Genomic DNA, 15,218 nt, shown 5'->3' with positions numbered 1-15,218 from the left:
ATTTTTGTTTCGTCAGACCAGGGGACATTTCTACAAAAAGTACGATCTTTGTCCCCATGTGCAGTTGCAAACCGTAGTCTGGCTTTTTTATGGCGGTTTTGGAGCAGTGGTTTCTTCCTTGCTGAGCGGCCTTTCAGGTTGTGTCGATATAGGAATCGTTTTTACTGTGGATATAGATACTTTTCTACCTGTTTCCTCCAGCTTCTTCACAAGGTCCTTTGCTGTTGTTCTGGGAATGATTTGCACTTTTCGCACCAAAGTACGTTCATCTCTTGGAGACAGAACGCATTTCCTTCCTGAGCGGTTTGATGGTTGCGTGGTCCAATGGTGTTTATACTTGCATACTATTGTTTGTACAGATGATCATGGTACCTTCAGGCATTTGGAAATTGCTCCCAAGGATGAACAAGACTTGTGGAGGTCTACAATTTTTTTTCTTATTCTTGGCTGATTTCCCCATGATGTCAAGCAAAGAGACACTGAGTTTGAAGGTAGGCCTTGAAATACATTCACAGGTACACCTCCGATTCACTCAAATGATGTCAATAAGCCTATCAGAAGCTTCTAAAGCCATGACATAATTTTCTGGAATTTTCCAAGCTGTTTAAAGGCACAGTCAACTTAGCGTATGTAAACTTCTGGCCCACTGGAATTGTGATACAGTGAATTATAACGGAAATAATCTGTCTGTAAACAATTGTTGTAAAAATGACTTGTGTCATGCACAAAGTAGATGTCCTAACCGACTTGCCAAAACTTTAGTTTGTTAACAAGACATTTGTGGAGTGGTTGAAAAACGAGTTTTAATGACTCCAACCTAATTGTATGTAAACTTCTGACTTGCTTCGACCCTTGATTGCTGATACTAATGATTGGCTGTTGAGAGGCCACCGGTCACCCATATTGGCACTTCCTAGCAGGAGCAGTCCTCCATAGGAATGAATGGAATTGAACAGTATTCAATTGAATGTTAAGGACAAAATCACATCTATTTACAGTAAGTATTGTGACGACCCTCCCACTCTGTCTGCCGTATTCTCTCTTTGTTCTTGTTTCCTTATTAGGATGCCAGTGGGCGGAGTTGGGAGGGTCGTCAGCTACATGGGAAACACCTGGGCCCGGTGTCTCCCAGGATAAATAGACCTCTTCCACATTCATGGAAGAGACTCTCTCCATGCAGACACCTTTACAGATTTTGTTGTGTATCTTAGTGGCCTTTTGGTTGTTTGCTTTGGCACCTCTCAACACCCTGCATTATCACATTCATGCATGCAAAACACTCACTTACACTACTGATTACACACACCATTGTACTTAGTTACTTATTTAATAAATATATATTTTGTTACTCCTTATCTCCCTTTTGTTACGGGCTTTGAACCGGTTCGTGACAGTATATATTTTTTGTTGTAGTGGGGACAGTAACATTACTGCTGTCTAAATTTTAAATGTTTAGCTCAATGTAATTTTAAAGTATGCATTAAGGTGACAAATTGAATAAACGTGTCAAACTAATGTAGACATTAATAAATGCATTTCTATAGAGTCCTAAATATTTTTTACAATTGAGTGCCAAGGTGGCTGCGTGGAGGCTTCAATACAGTGCCCCCTGCCAGTCACCCAGGGTTTATACACAACATTGCTTTTGTGAGACTGTCCACTATCCCGATAAAACCAAACAAAAAACAGGTGCATACCAACATGATCGGTGGAAGAAAAAAGTGATCGAGTTCCAATATTTGCATAATCGTTGTGATCGGATGATAGCTGTGAGGGTTATCGAATCATGATTAAATCCTCTGTTCTCCCCGAGCTCATTAATGATAGTACGGTATGGTTTAGAAACTGTGATTGAATGTTCATATTTGAAGATGGCAGAAAGGACAGTCTATTTAGTACGACAAGGAGTGAGTGGCAATGAGTGGAATGCTAGGTAAACAGACAGGTACCCAGACTACAGGTTCTCATAAAAATGAATAAATTACGTAGAATTAGAATACAGTGGGGCAAAAAAGTATTTAGTCAGCCACCAATTGTTCTCCCACTTAAAAAGATGAGAGGCCTGTAATTTTCATCATAGGTACACTTCAACTATGACAGACAAAATGAGAAAAAAAAAATCCCAAAAATCACATTGTAGGATTTTTTATGAATTTATTTGCAAATTATGGTGGAAAATAAGTATTTGGTCAATAACAAAAGTTTATCTCAATACTTTGTTATATACCCTTTGTAGGCAATGACAGAGGTCAAACGTTTTCTGTAAGTCTTCACAAGGTTTTCACACACTGTTGCTGGTATTTTGGCCCATTCCTCCATGCAGATCTCCTCTAGAGCAGTGATGTTTTGGGGCTGTTGCTGGGGAACATGGACTTTCAACTCCCTCCAAAGATTTTCTATGGGGTTGAGATCTGGAGACTGGCTAGGCCACTCCAGGACCTTGAAATGCTTCTTACGAAGCCACTCCTTCGTTGCCCGGGCGGTGTGTTTGGGATCATTGTCATGCTGAAAGACACAGCCACGTTTCATCTTCAATGCCCTTGCTGATGGAAGGAGGTTTTCACTCAAAATCTCACGATATATGGCCCCATTCATTCTTTCCTTTACACGGATCAGTCGTCCTGGTCCCGTTGCAGGAAAACAGCCCCAAAGCATGATGTTTCCACCCCCATGCTTCACAGTAGGTATGGTGTTCTTTGGATGCAACTCAGCATTCTTTGTCCTCCAAACACGACGAGTAGAGTTTTTACCAAAAAGTTATATTTTGGTTTCATCTGACCATATGACATTCTCCCAATCTTCTTCTGGATCATCCAAATGCTCTCTAGTAAACTTCAGACGGGCCTGGACATGTACTGGCTTAAGCAGGGGGACAGGTCTGGCACTGTAGGATTTGAGTCCCTGGCAGCGTAGTGTGTTACTGATGGTAGGCTTTGTTACTTTGGTCCCAGCTCTCTGCAGGTTATTCTTGTGATCATTTTGACCCCACGGGGTGAGATCTTGTGTGGAGCCCCAGATTGAGGGAGATTATCAGTGGTCTTGTATGTCTTCCATTTCCTAATAATTGCTCGCACAGTTGATTTCTTCAAACCAAGCTGCTTACCTATTGCAGATTCAGTCTTCCCAGCCTGGTGCAGGTCTACAATTTAGTTTCTGGTGTCCTTTGACAGCTCTTTGGTCTTGGCCATAGTGGAGTTTGAAGTGTGACTGTTTGAGGTTGTGGACAGGTGTCATTTATACTGATAACAAGTTCAAACAGGTGCCATTAATACAGGTAACGAGTGGAGGACAGAGGAGCCTCTTAAAGAAGAAGTTACAGGTCTGTGAGAGCCAGAAAACTTGCTTGTTTGTTTAAAAAAAAAAATATATATTTCACCTTTATTTAACCAGGTAGGCAAGTTGAGAACAAGTTCTCATTTACAATTGCGACCTGGCAATTGTAAAGCAAAGCAGTTTGACACATACAACGACAGAGTTACACATGGAGTAAAACAAACATACAGTCAATAATACAGTATAAACAAGTCTATATACGATGTGAGCAAATGAGGTGAGATAAGGGAGGTAAAGGCAAAAAAAGGCCATGGTGGCAAAGTAAATACAATATAGCAAGTAAAACACTGGAATGGTAGATTTGCAGTGGAAGAATGTGCAAAGTAGAAATAAAAATAATGGGGTGCAAAGGAGCAAAATAAATAAAATAAATACAGTAGGGAAAGAGGTAGTTGTTTGGGCTAAATTATAGGTGGGCTATGTACAGGTGCAGTAATCTGTGAGCTGCTCTGACAGTTGGTGCTTAAAGCTAGTGAGGGAGATAAGTGTTTCCAGTTTCAGAGATTTTTGTAGTTCGTTCCAGTCATTGGCAGCAGAGAACTGGAAGGAGAGGCGGCCAAAGAAAGAATTGGTTTTGGGGGTGACCAGAGAGATATGCCTTCTGGAGCACGTGCTACAGGTGGGTGATGCTATGGTGACCAGCGAGCTGAGATAAGGGGGGACTTTACCTAGCAGGGTCTTGTAGATGACATGGAGCCAGTGGGTTTGGCGACGAGTATGAAGCGAGGGCCAGCCAACGAGAGCGTACAGGTCGCAATGGTGGGTAGTATTTGGGGCTTTGGTGACAAAACGGATTGCACTGTGATAGACTGTATCCAATTTGTTGAGTAGGGTATTGGAGGCTATTTTGTAAATGACATCGCCGAAGTCGAGGATTGGTAGGATGGTCAGTTTTACAAGGGTGTGTTTGGCAGCATGAGTGAAGGATGCTTTGTTGCGAAATAGGAAGCCAATTCTAGATTTAACTTTGGATTGGAGATGTTTGATGTGGGTCTGGAAGGAGAGTTTGCAGTCTAACCAGATACCTAGGTATTGTAGTTGTCCACGTATTCTAAGTCAGAGCCGTCCAGAGTAGTGATGTTGGACAGGCGGGCAGGTGCAGGCAGCGATCGGTTGAAGAGCATGCATTTAGTTTTACTTGTATTTAAGAGCAATTGGAGGCCACGGAAGGAGAGTTGTATGGCATTGAAGCTTGTCTGGAGGGTTGTTAACACAGTGTCCAAAGAAGGGACAGAAGTATACAGAATGGTGTCGTCTGCGTAGAGGTGGATCAGAGACTCACCAGCAGCAAGAGCGACATCATTGATGTATACAGAGAAGAGAGTCGGTCCAAGAATGGAACCCTGTGGCACCCCCATAGAGACTGCCAGAGGTCCGGACAGCAGACCCTCCGATTTGACACACTGAACTCTATCAGAGAAGTAGTTGGTGAACCAGGCGAGGCAATCATTTGAGAAACCAAGGCTGTCGAGTCTGCCGATGAGGATGTGGTGATTGACAGAGTCGAAAGCCTTGGCCAGATCAATGAATACGGCTGCACAGTAATGTTTGTTATCGATGGCGGTTAAGATATCGTTTAGGACCTTGAGCGTGGCTGAGGTGCACCCATGACCAGCTCTGAAACCAGATTGCATAGCAGAGAAGGTATTGTGAGATTCGAAATGGTCGGTAATCTGTTTGTTGACTTGGCTTTCGAAGACCTTAGAAAGGCCGAGTAGGATAGATATAGGTCTGTAGCAGTTTGGGTCAAGAGTGTCCCCCCCTTTGAAGAGGGGGATGACCGCAGCTGCTTTCCAATCTTTGGGAATCTCAGACAACACGAAAGAGAGGTTGAACAGGCTAGTAAAAGGGGTGGCAACAATTTCGGCAGATAATTTTAGAAAGAAGGGGTCCAGATTGTCTAGCCCTGCTATTTTGTAGGGGTCCAGATTTTGCAGCTCTTTCAGAACATCAGCTGACTGGATTTGGGAGAAGGAGAAATGGGGAAGGCTTGGGCGAGTTGCTGTGGGGTGTGCTGTGCTGTTGACCGGGGTAGGAGTAGCCAGGTGGAAAGCATGGCCAGCCGTAGAAAAATGCTTATTGAAATTCTCAATTATAGTGGATTTATCAGTGGTGACAGTATTTCCTATCTTCAGTGCAGTGGGCAGCTGGGAGGAGGTGTTCTTATTCTCCATGGACTTCACAGTGTCCCAGAACTTTTTTGAGTTAGTGTTGCAGGAAGCAGATTTCTGCTTGAAAAAGCTAGCCCTGGCTTTTCTAACTGCCTGTGTATAATGGTTTCTAGCTTCCCTGAACAGCTGCATATCACGGGGGCTGTTCGATGCTAATGCAGAACGTCATAGGATGTTTTTGTGTTAGTTAAGGGCAGGCAGGTCTGGGGAGAACCAAGGGCTATATCTGTTCCTGGTTCTAAATTTCTTGAATGGGGCATGCTTATTTAAGATGGTTAGGAAGGCATTTAAAAAAAAAAACAGGCATCCTCTACTGACGGGATGAGATCAATATCCTTCCAGGATACCCCGGCCAGGTCGATTAGAAAGGCCTGCTCGCTGAAGTGTTTCAGGGAGCATTTGACAGTGATGAGTGGAGGTCGTTTGACTGCTGACCCATTACGGATGCAGGCAATGAGGCAGTGATCGCTGAGATCTTGGTTGAAGACAGCAGAGGTGTATTTAGAGGGCAAGTTGGTTAGGATGATATCTATAAGGCTTTGGGGAGGTACCTGGTAGGTTCATTGATAATTTGTATGAGATTGAGGGCATTAAGCTTAGATTGTAGGATGGCTGGGGTGTTAAGCATGTTCCAGTTTAGGTCGCCTAGCAGCACGAGCTCTGAAGATAGCTGGGGAGCAATCAGTTCACATATGGTGTCCAGAGCACAGCTGGGGGCAGAGGGTGGTCTATAGCAGGCGGCAACGGTGAGAGACTTGTTTTTAGAGAGGTGGATTTTTAAAAGTAGAAGTTCAAATTGTTTGGGTACAGACCTGGATAGTAGGACAGAACTCTGCAGGCTATCTTTGCAGTAGATTGCAACACCGCCCCCTTTGGCAGTTCTATCTTGTCTGAAAATGTTGTAGTTTGGGATGAAAATTTCACAATTTTTGGTGGTCTTCCTAAGCCAGGATTCAGACACAGCTAGAACATCCGGGTTGGCAGAGTGTGCTAAAGCAGTGAATAAAACAAACTTAGGGAGGAGGCTTCTAATGTTAACATGCATGAAACCAAGGCTATTACGGTTACAGAAGTCATCTAAAGAGCGCCTGGGGAATAGGAGTGAAGCTAGGCACTGCAGGGCCTGGATTCACCTCTACATCGCCAGAGGAATAGAGGAGGAGTAGGATAAGGGTACGGCTAAAAGCAATAAGAATTGGTCGTCTAGAACGTCTGGAACAGAGAGTAAAAGGAGGTTTCTAGGGGCGATAAAATAGCTTCAAGTTATAATGTACAGACAAAGGTATGGTAGGATGTGAATACAGTGGAGGTAAACCTAGGTATTGAGTGATGAAGAGAGAGATATTGTCTCTAGAAACATAATTGAAACCAGGAGATTTCATTGCATGTGTGGGTGGTGGAACTAATAGGTTGGATAAGGTATAGTGAGCAGGACTAGAGGCTCTACAGTGAAATAAGCCAATAAACACTAACCAGAACAGCAATGGACAAGGCATATTGACATTAAAGGAGAGGCATGCTTAGTCGAGTGATCAAAAGAGTCCAGTGAGTAGTGAGGTTGGTTAGGGTCACGGCGATTCAGACAGCTAGCCGGGCCATCGGTAGCAAGCTAGCATAGGATTGAGGTCTGTTTTTAGCCAACTCGTGCGTTTCCATCGGTAGGATTAGTGGGGTTCCGTGTGGTAGGGGGGGGGATCAATCCAATTCGCAAAAAAAAAACCAATAGATATAGTTATAGAGGCCCAAGAAAAAATAAAATAAAAATAAATAAATTGTCCGATAGGTCTATTCAGATAGCAGCCGATAAGACAGCTAACGATTAGCGGACCGCAGATGGGCGTTCAGGTAACGTCGCGACGGAGGAGCCAGCCGGATAACTCCCTCGGGTAGATAACGTCGGTAGTCCAGTTGTGAAGGCCTGGTGGGGCTCCGCGTTGGCAGTAAAACGGGTCCGGATAGGTGATTGTAGCCCAGGAGTGACTGATGGAACTCTTCAGCTGGCTAGCTCCGGAATAATTGATGTTTGCTCCGGAATTGACGTAAGCCGATAGTCACACGGATAGCAGCTAGCTAGCTGCGAGATCCAGGTATAAATGTCCAGAGTTAGCGGTTGAAATCCGGGGACATGGAGAGAAAAATAGGTCCGGTATGTTCCGGTCTGAGCCGCGCCGTACAAAACTGGCGATAGATTTGAGCTAAAGGATAGCTGATGACCACAAACCGTGGTTAGCTGAATACTAACGATTAGCCAGTAAAGAAGCTAACTAGCTTCTGATTAGCTTCTGGCTAGCTTCTGGGCTAGCTTCTGGCTTTAAAAAAATATATAAATTGGTGAGGCGGGTTACAGGAGAGTGTTTTGAAGATGAGTTTAAGGAAAATAAAAAATATATATAAAAATGTATGCGAAGAAAGTTATATATATATATATATGGGACACGACAAGATGAGGACAAAAGACGTCTGAACTGTTATGCCATCTTGGAACGTATAGCTCCATATTGATCTGGTACTGCAGGTGACCAAATACTTATTTTCCACCATAATTTGCAAATAAATTCATTAAAAATCCTACAATGTGATTTTCTGGATTTTTTTTTCTCATTTTGTCTGTGATAGTTGAAGTGTACCTATGATGAAAATTACAAAATGCCTCTCATCTTTTTAAGTGGGAGAACTTGCACAATTGGTGGCTGACTAAATACTTTTTTGCCCCACTGTACGAGAATGAACATGAACCTTCTTATGAAATAAAGGTCAGCTGTTTACATATTTTAGAGGCCATTTATACAGAAAATTGGTATAAAACCATAAACTGTTTTATAATCCTATTACAATATTTTAGGTTGACAATAATTCTATTACACAATTTCTAATATGACATGCGGCAGCGTAGCCTAGTGGTTAGAGCATTGGACTAGTAACCGGAAAGGTTGCGAGTTCAAACCCCCGAGCTGACAAGGTACAAATCTGTCGTTCTGCCCCTGAACAGGCATTTAACCCACTGTTCCCAGGCCATCATTAAAAATAAGAATGTGTTCTTAACTGACTTGCCTGGTTAAATAAAGGTAAAATTAAATTAAAATGCCTTTTTCCCCCAGCATAAGTAAAATCAAGATTATGGCTCTACTGCCATTCATTCCAATTAGACTGGTTTGGATTTATCCCTGTCCAATACGTCCAACATGGCAGCCATTTATTCCATTCTGGAACTTTGAGGGTTTATGACATAGGCTGCATTTCAAACTCAATGTAGACAGCCCTCGGCCCTCAGCCCTAAACCCTCAGTCCTATGCCCTTGGGGGAATCCCTGCGGCCATATTTGTCGTCAGTCCAATTGATTAGCCAAGCAGGGGAAGTTTGTAATGTAAGCCCCTCAGACCTCGTTTTTAAGAGTTTGCGAGTGTACAATTATGTTAACTTTGGGGACTGAAATGCCCCATAATTCAATTCGCGATAATTGTACATCCGCTAAGAAAAGTAAGCCAAAATGTAAAGCCAAAATTAATATGGAGAAGTCAACATACAAGTGTAAGTAAAAACTAATGTAAATACCCTCGCAAGACTGCAGGCCTAGACGGCATTCCCAGCCGCATCCTCAAAGCATGCGCAGACCAGCTGGCTGGTGTGTTTACGGACATATTAAATGAATCCTTATCTGAGTAGGCTGTTCCCACATGCTTCAAGAGGGCCAAACATTGTTCCTGTTCCCAAGAAAGCTAAGGTAACTGAGCTAAATGCCTACCGCCCCGTAGCACTCACTTCCGTCATCATGAAGTGCTTCGAGAGACTAGTCAAGGACCATATCACCTCCACCCTACATGACACCCTAGACCCACTCCAATTTGCTTACCGCCCCAATAGGTCAATAGATGACGCAATCGTAATCACACTGCCCTAACCCATCTGGACAAGAGGAATACCTATGTAAGAATGCTTTTCATCGACTACAGTTCAGCATTTAACACCATAGTACCCTCCAAACTCTTCATTAAGTTTGAGACCCTGGGTCTCGAACCCACCCTGTGCAACTGGCTCCTGGACTTCATGCCGCCCCCTCCCCCAGGTGGTGAGCATACTTCCTGATCATCCATGACTGCGTGGCCATGCACACCTCCAACTCAATCATCAAGTTTGCAGAAGATACTACAATGGTAGGCTTGATTACCAACAACGACGAGATGGCATACAGGAAGGAGGTGAGGGCCCTCGGGGTGTGGTGTCAGCCAAATAACCTCACACTCAATGTCAACAAAACAAATGAGATGATCGTGGACTTCAGGAAACAGCAGAGGGAGCAGCCTCCTATCCACATCGACGGGATAGTTGGGGAGAGGGTGGAATTTTCCACGGGGTACACATCATGGACAAACTGAAATGGTCCACCCACACATACAGCGTGGTGAAGAAGGTGCAGCAACCACCCAAGCCACTGCCTGTTCACCCTGCTATCATCCAGAAGGCGAGGTCAGTACAGGTGCATCAAAGCGGGGACCGAGAGATTGAAAAACAGCTTCTATCTCAAGGCCATCACTGTTAAACAGCCATCACTAACATTGAGTGGCTGCTGCCAACATACTGACTCAACTCTAGCCACTTTAATAATGGGAAAATTAATGTAATAAATGTATCACTAGTCACTTTAAACAATGCCACTTTATATGTTTACATACCCTACATTACTCATCTCATATATATACTGTAGTCTATACCATCTACTGCATCTTGCCTATGCCGTTCGGCCATCACTCATTCATATATTTTTAAGTACATATTCTTATTCATTCCTTTACACTTGTGTGTGGTAGTAGTTGTGAAATTGTTAGGTTAGATTACTTCTTAGATATTACTGCATGGTCGGAACTAGAAGCACAAGCATTTCGCTACACTCACATTAACATCTGCTAACCATGTGTATGTGACAAATACAATTTGATTTGAATTTGAAATGCAATCATAATTGACGGTAGCGCATGTAAGGCACACACAACAGTTCCATGATGACTGAAAACACAACCGTGGGATGAACGAGTGACACATTTCCAGGCAAGAGTGGTCCATTTAAAATGAATTAATTCTTCCCTCGCCCTGCAAGTTTTTTTTTTTTTTTTGACCAACCGTGCGGTTTTATTTTAATTTGATTTTTATTAAACAACAAATCAATACATAAAGCACATGAGGGAACACAAGCATACATAGATTACAAACAATAGACAATCGAGCTAGGGGCGGGGCTAGGGGCGGGGCTAGGGGGTACAATATCACATTACAATTACACAAGGACCTTAAGGGACATGCATATACTTACAATTCTAACAGCTTTTTTGTTAGTAGAGCATTTAACCGTCTTAAAATACAGTTCAATTTATTTTTGTAGGGTACGAAAATGTGGTTTTCTGTTTGTAAATTTACATTTGTGTATATGAAATTTGGCCAAAAGAATAATGAAATTATATACATAAAAATGTTTCCGCTTATTTCTATTGTATGTAAAGAATCCAAACAGTACATCTCTCCACAATAGTGTAAAATCTTCATAAATGTGTTCAATTATAAACCTACTGATGTCTTGCCACAGTTTTCTTACATGCATACAATGCCAAAAAAGATGCAAAACTGTTTCTGGGTGGTCATTACAAAAGGAGCAATTTGAGTTGATGTTTTCCTTAAATTTATTCATATGGTGGTTGGCAGGATAATATTTATGAATCATTTTAAAGGAAACTTCCTTAATTTTGTTAACAAGTAGGTATGTGTGTGGCAACATCCACACTTTTTTCCAACAGATATTATCAATAAATCCATTCCAATAAGGTATAGATACAACATCCTGCTGAAACAAGGATCGTATCGCTCTGTTGTTGAATGGACCAAAAGAGAAACAAATCTTTCCTACTGATGAGTCAACAGGGTCAATAGAAGGTAGGCTCTGAGGGTCAGGTCTTGACACGTTCCTGAATAACATAGCAACACCTGAGGGAATGGCATCTAAAACAATTGCAAAATCTTTAGGTGTTACAGGGACCTTGTAAAGTGATAAGAATTCTTTATAACTGAGTAAAAGACCCTCTGCATTTACCAGTTGGCTCACCAATAGGATATTATTTCTGAACCAATATTCTAAAAACAGAGAGGTATTTTTATACAATATATCCCGATTATTCCATATATAATATCTGTGTGGAGAAAAATTGTGTTTATAAATTAAGGACCATGACAAGAAAACCTGCCGATGAAAAGCAGAAAGTTTCACTGGAACTTTGTCAATATTATAATTGCAAAACAACATGAAGTTAAGGCCACCAAAAGTAGAGAAGACATGATGAGGAATACAATTCCAGATAGAAGTGGGTCTTCTTAGGAATTGTTTTATCCAACTGATCTTAAAAGTATTATTTAAAGTTGTAAAGTCCAGAAAATTCAGTCCACCATTCTCATAAGTGTTCATTACAACAGTTTTCCTAATGTAATGGGTACGGTTTCTCCAAAGAAAGTTGAAAAGCATCTGGTCTATCTCCTTGCTTATTTTACTGTCAAGATATAAAGATAGAGCACCATATGTTAGTCTAGAGATACCTTCAGCCTTGGTTATTAGGACTCTACCTTTTAAAGATAAGTCCCTCTGTAGCCATTGATTTAGTTTCTTCTGGGGGTTAAAATTTAGTAAGCCTCTAGACTTCTGATCCTTTGTAATGGTTATGCCTAAATATGTACATTCTTCTTTTACTGGAATATAATATGAAGGTGTCACACAATCTTTGATAGCTATGAGTTCACATTTATTAATGTTAAAATATAGACCAGACGCTTTGGAAAAGGATTGTAATCACATTGATCGATATGGGAATTTGGTCCCTCGCCCTGCCAGTGTCAACTCGTCAGACAGACGGATGACGGCATGATACGTCATCAGAAGTGTCCACTTAATTTGCAGCTATAATAATTTAATAGGATCTCCATGGTTTAAAGGTCAAATGTCCATATAGCCCAGAGGACATTATTGCCAAAACTTGTGGTTATCATATTCATATGATAAAACAATGATAATTTGTTAAACTTTATTCATAAGAGGAAGGAAAATATATGGACATTGCAGCATAGGACAAAGGCCTCAATGGGATAGCACAACCTGTATTGACTATTGGTTGTTCAAGCCCAACAGATTTAAATCTTTATCACACTAAAACACCTGAATGAATTAGACACAACCAAACAATTTAAAGCCCTGGTGGTATAGGTGCCATTCTAACATCAGGTGGACTTTTCATTTATGTACTACTGTAGGTTTACCAGCTGACCTCTCAAGACACCCATGTCAACTGGCTTACCACTGAAGATGAGCAATGCTGCAGCAGCATCAGTTTCTACTTCACCATATTCCAGATATGAAATGAGACATCCCTCAATTATACAATATGGTTGTTATATGCTGTGCTTTGATCAATCTAAATGATTCTGTTGTGCCATTTGAGTAGAGCACCTTCACCTTGTCGTCATAGAAAAAGTGCCCTCTTACACCATATTAATATATAAAATGTAATTTGGAAGGTGTAAAAAAAAACACTATTGTTTACAATATTGTAAATGTATTGTACTTTAATAACAGGCTACATTGTTGTATGGGTGAAATAAAGTATTGTCATCTCTGCGTTGCCTTGCCCCATTGAATAAAAAGTATTCTTATACCCCAACTATTTTCTTTCTTTACAATTTGACTATGTATGCTATGTGTTTAATGTAATTGTGGTAGTCTTAGGCAAACCATCTTCATTAGCACCTTCAAGTGCCACTCAGACCTTCTTGGATAAAAGTATCTGGCATTGAACACATTTACAGAAAGTATTCAGACTGTTTGATGCACCTTAGGCAGCAATTACAGCCTTGAGTTTTTTGGTGTCTGATGCTAAAAGATTGGGAGAAATTTCAAATACAGGCGTGGCATTCTTCTCTGCAGATCCCCTCAGGTGGCGGGCGGCAGCGTAGCCTAGTTGTTAGAGTGTTGGACTAGTAACCGGAAGGTTGCGAGTTCAAAACCCCCAAGCTGACAAGGTACAAATCTGTCGTTCTGCCCCTGAACAGGCAGTTAACCCACTGTTCCCAGGCCGTCATTGAAAATAAGAATGTGTTCTTAACTGACTTGCCTGGTTAAATAAAGGTAAAAAAACAAATATGCATTTTTTTTTTTTTTTTAAAGTGCTGTCATGTGCCTTTTACTGAGGAGTGGCTTCAGTCTGGCCACTCTACCATAAAGGCCTGATTGGTGGAGTGCAGCAGAGATGGGAGAACCTTCCAGAAGGACAATCATCTCCAGAGGAACTCAAATGCTGTCAATCAGGTTCCTTTTTCCCAGATTGCTCAGCACTAGGAATAGTGGTGGTTCCAAACTGCTTCCATTTTAAAGAATGATGGAGGCCACTGTTCTTGGGGACCTTCAATGCAGCAAACATTTTTTGCCACCCTTCCCCAGATCTGTGCCTCGACACAATCCTCTCTCAGAGCTCTACGGACAAGTCCTTCAACCTCATGGCTTGGTTTTTGCTCTGACATGCACTGTCAACTGCGAGACCTTTATATAGACAGGTGTGTGTGCGCTTTTCCAAATAAATGTTAAATCAATTGAGTTTACCACAGGTGTACGTACTCCAATCAAGTTGTAGAAACATCAATGGAAACGGGATGCACCCAAGCTCAATTTCAAATCTCATAAAGGGTTTAAATACTATGTAAATAAGGGATTTCTGTGTTTTGTATATTTGCCAAAATGTCTAAACCTGTTTTCACTGTCATTATGAGGTATTGTGTGTAGATTGGAAAAAAAAGAATTTAACAATTTTAGAATAAGACTAACCTAACAAAATGGAAGGGGTCTGAATGCACTGTATGTACCCTTAACATTCATTGGGACCTGTTCATCTGCAGACAGGATTTGATGGCTCTCTGTATCTGAGGACAGAACATCACAAAGAAACACGCTGCATTATAATGAAGTTAGACATCCCTGAATATTAAATTGCTTTATCTCGCTGTCCTTAGTTTTTCTCGCTAGGAACTGGAGAATAGTTTCGTAATGCCCTACCTTACCTATCCAGAGTAGACTACTCTCCCCTTTGTGACAGCTGGAAGTACTAGCTAATCCTTTCACCCTCTTCCATGGCCGTTAGCTATCTACCTACCAATTATATTTGGGTCTGAAACGGTAAATACATCAATATAGCTCACTAGCTAATATGAAGTTACTGTGATATTTAATTCACGTAGTTAGATATACAGTATGTAAAGTTAGCTAACTAACATGACGTTAGCAGCTCATTTGAGTTCGCCTGCACACTAAGTTTCTGTAGTACGCTAACAGTTAGATAATACAGTATTTTTGATCACTTTCAACATATTTACTTACTTGAATAGGTTCTCCCACTGCCTCCGTTTCTAGGTCCTTCAAAAAAAAAAAGGGAAATCTTTCTGAAGTTTCCGGTGGTAGCAAAACGCAGCCAGCCATGTCAACGATTGGAGGACTTTCAACAAACTGAGTTTGTTCTTCCAACATGGCGGTTGCTAGGTGATTTGTGAAGCAACTGCAAGCCCCCAATTCACACATTTACAGCCTCATGATGTCACCAGGCTGGCCCAAACTCCATCCCACCAAACAGGCAGAAATTTCTGGCAGTCTTTTCAAACCGCTCGTACACTTGAAGGACATGATCATTTTCACAATATTAT

This window comes from Oncorhynchus tshawytscha, linkage group LG18 (assembly GCF_018296145.1).
Source record: "Oncorhynchus tshawytscha isolate Ot180627B linkage group LG18, Otsh_v2.0, whole genome shotgun sequence".
Lineage (NCBI taxonomy): Eukaryota > Metazoa > Chordata > Actinopteri > Salmoniformes > Salmonidae > Oncorhynchus > Oncorhynchus tshawytscha.
Note: the sequence above shows the minus strand (reverse complement) of the source record.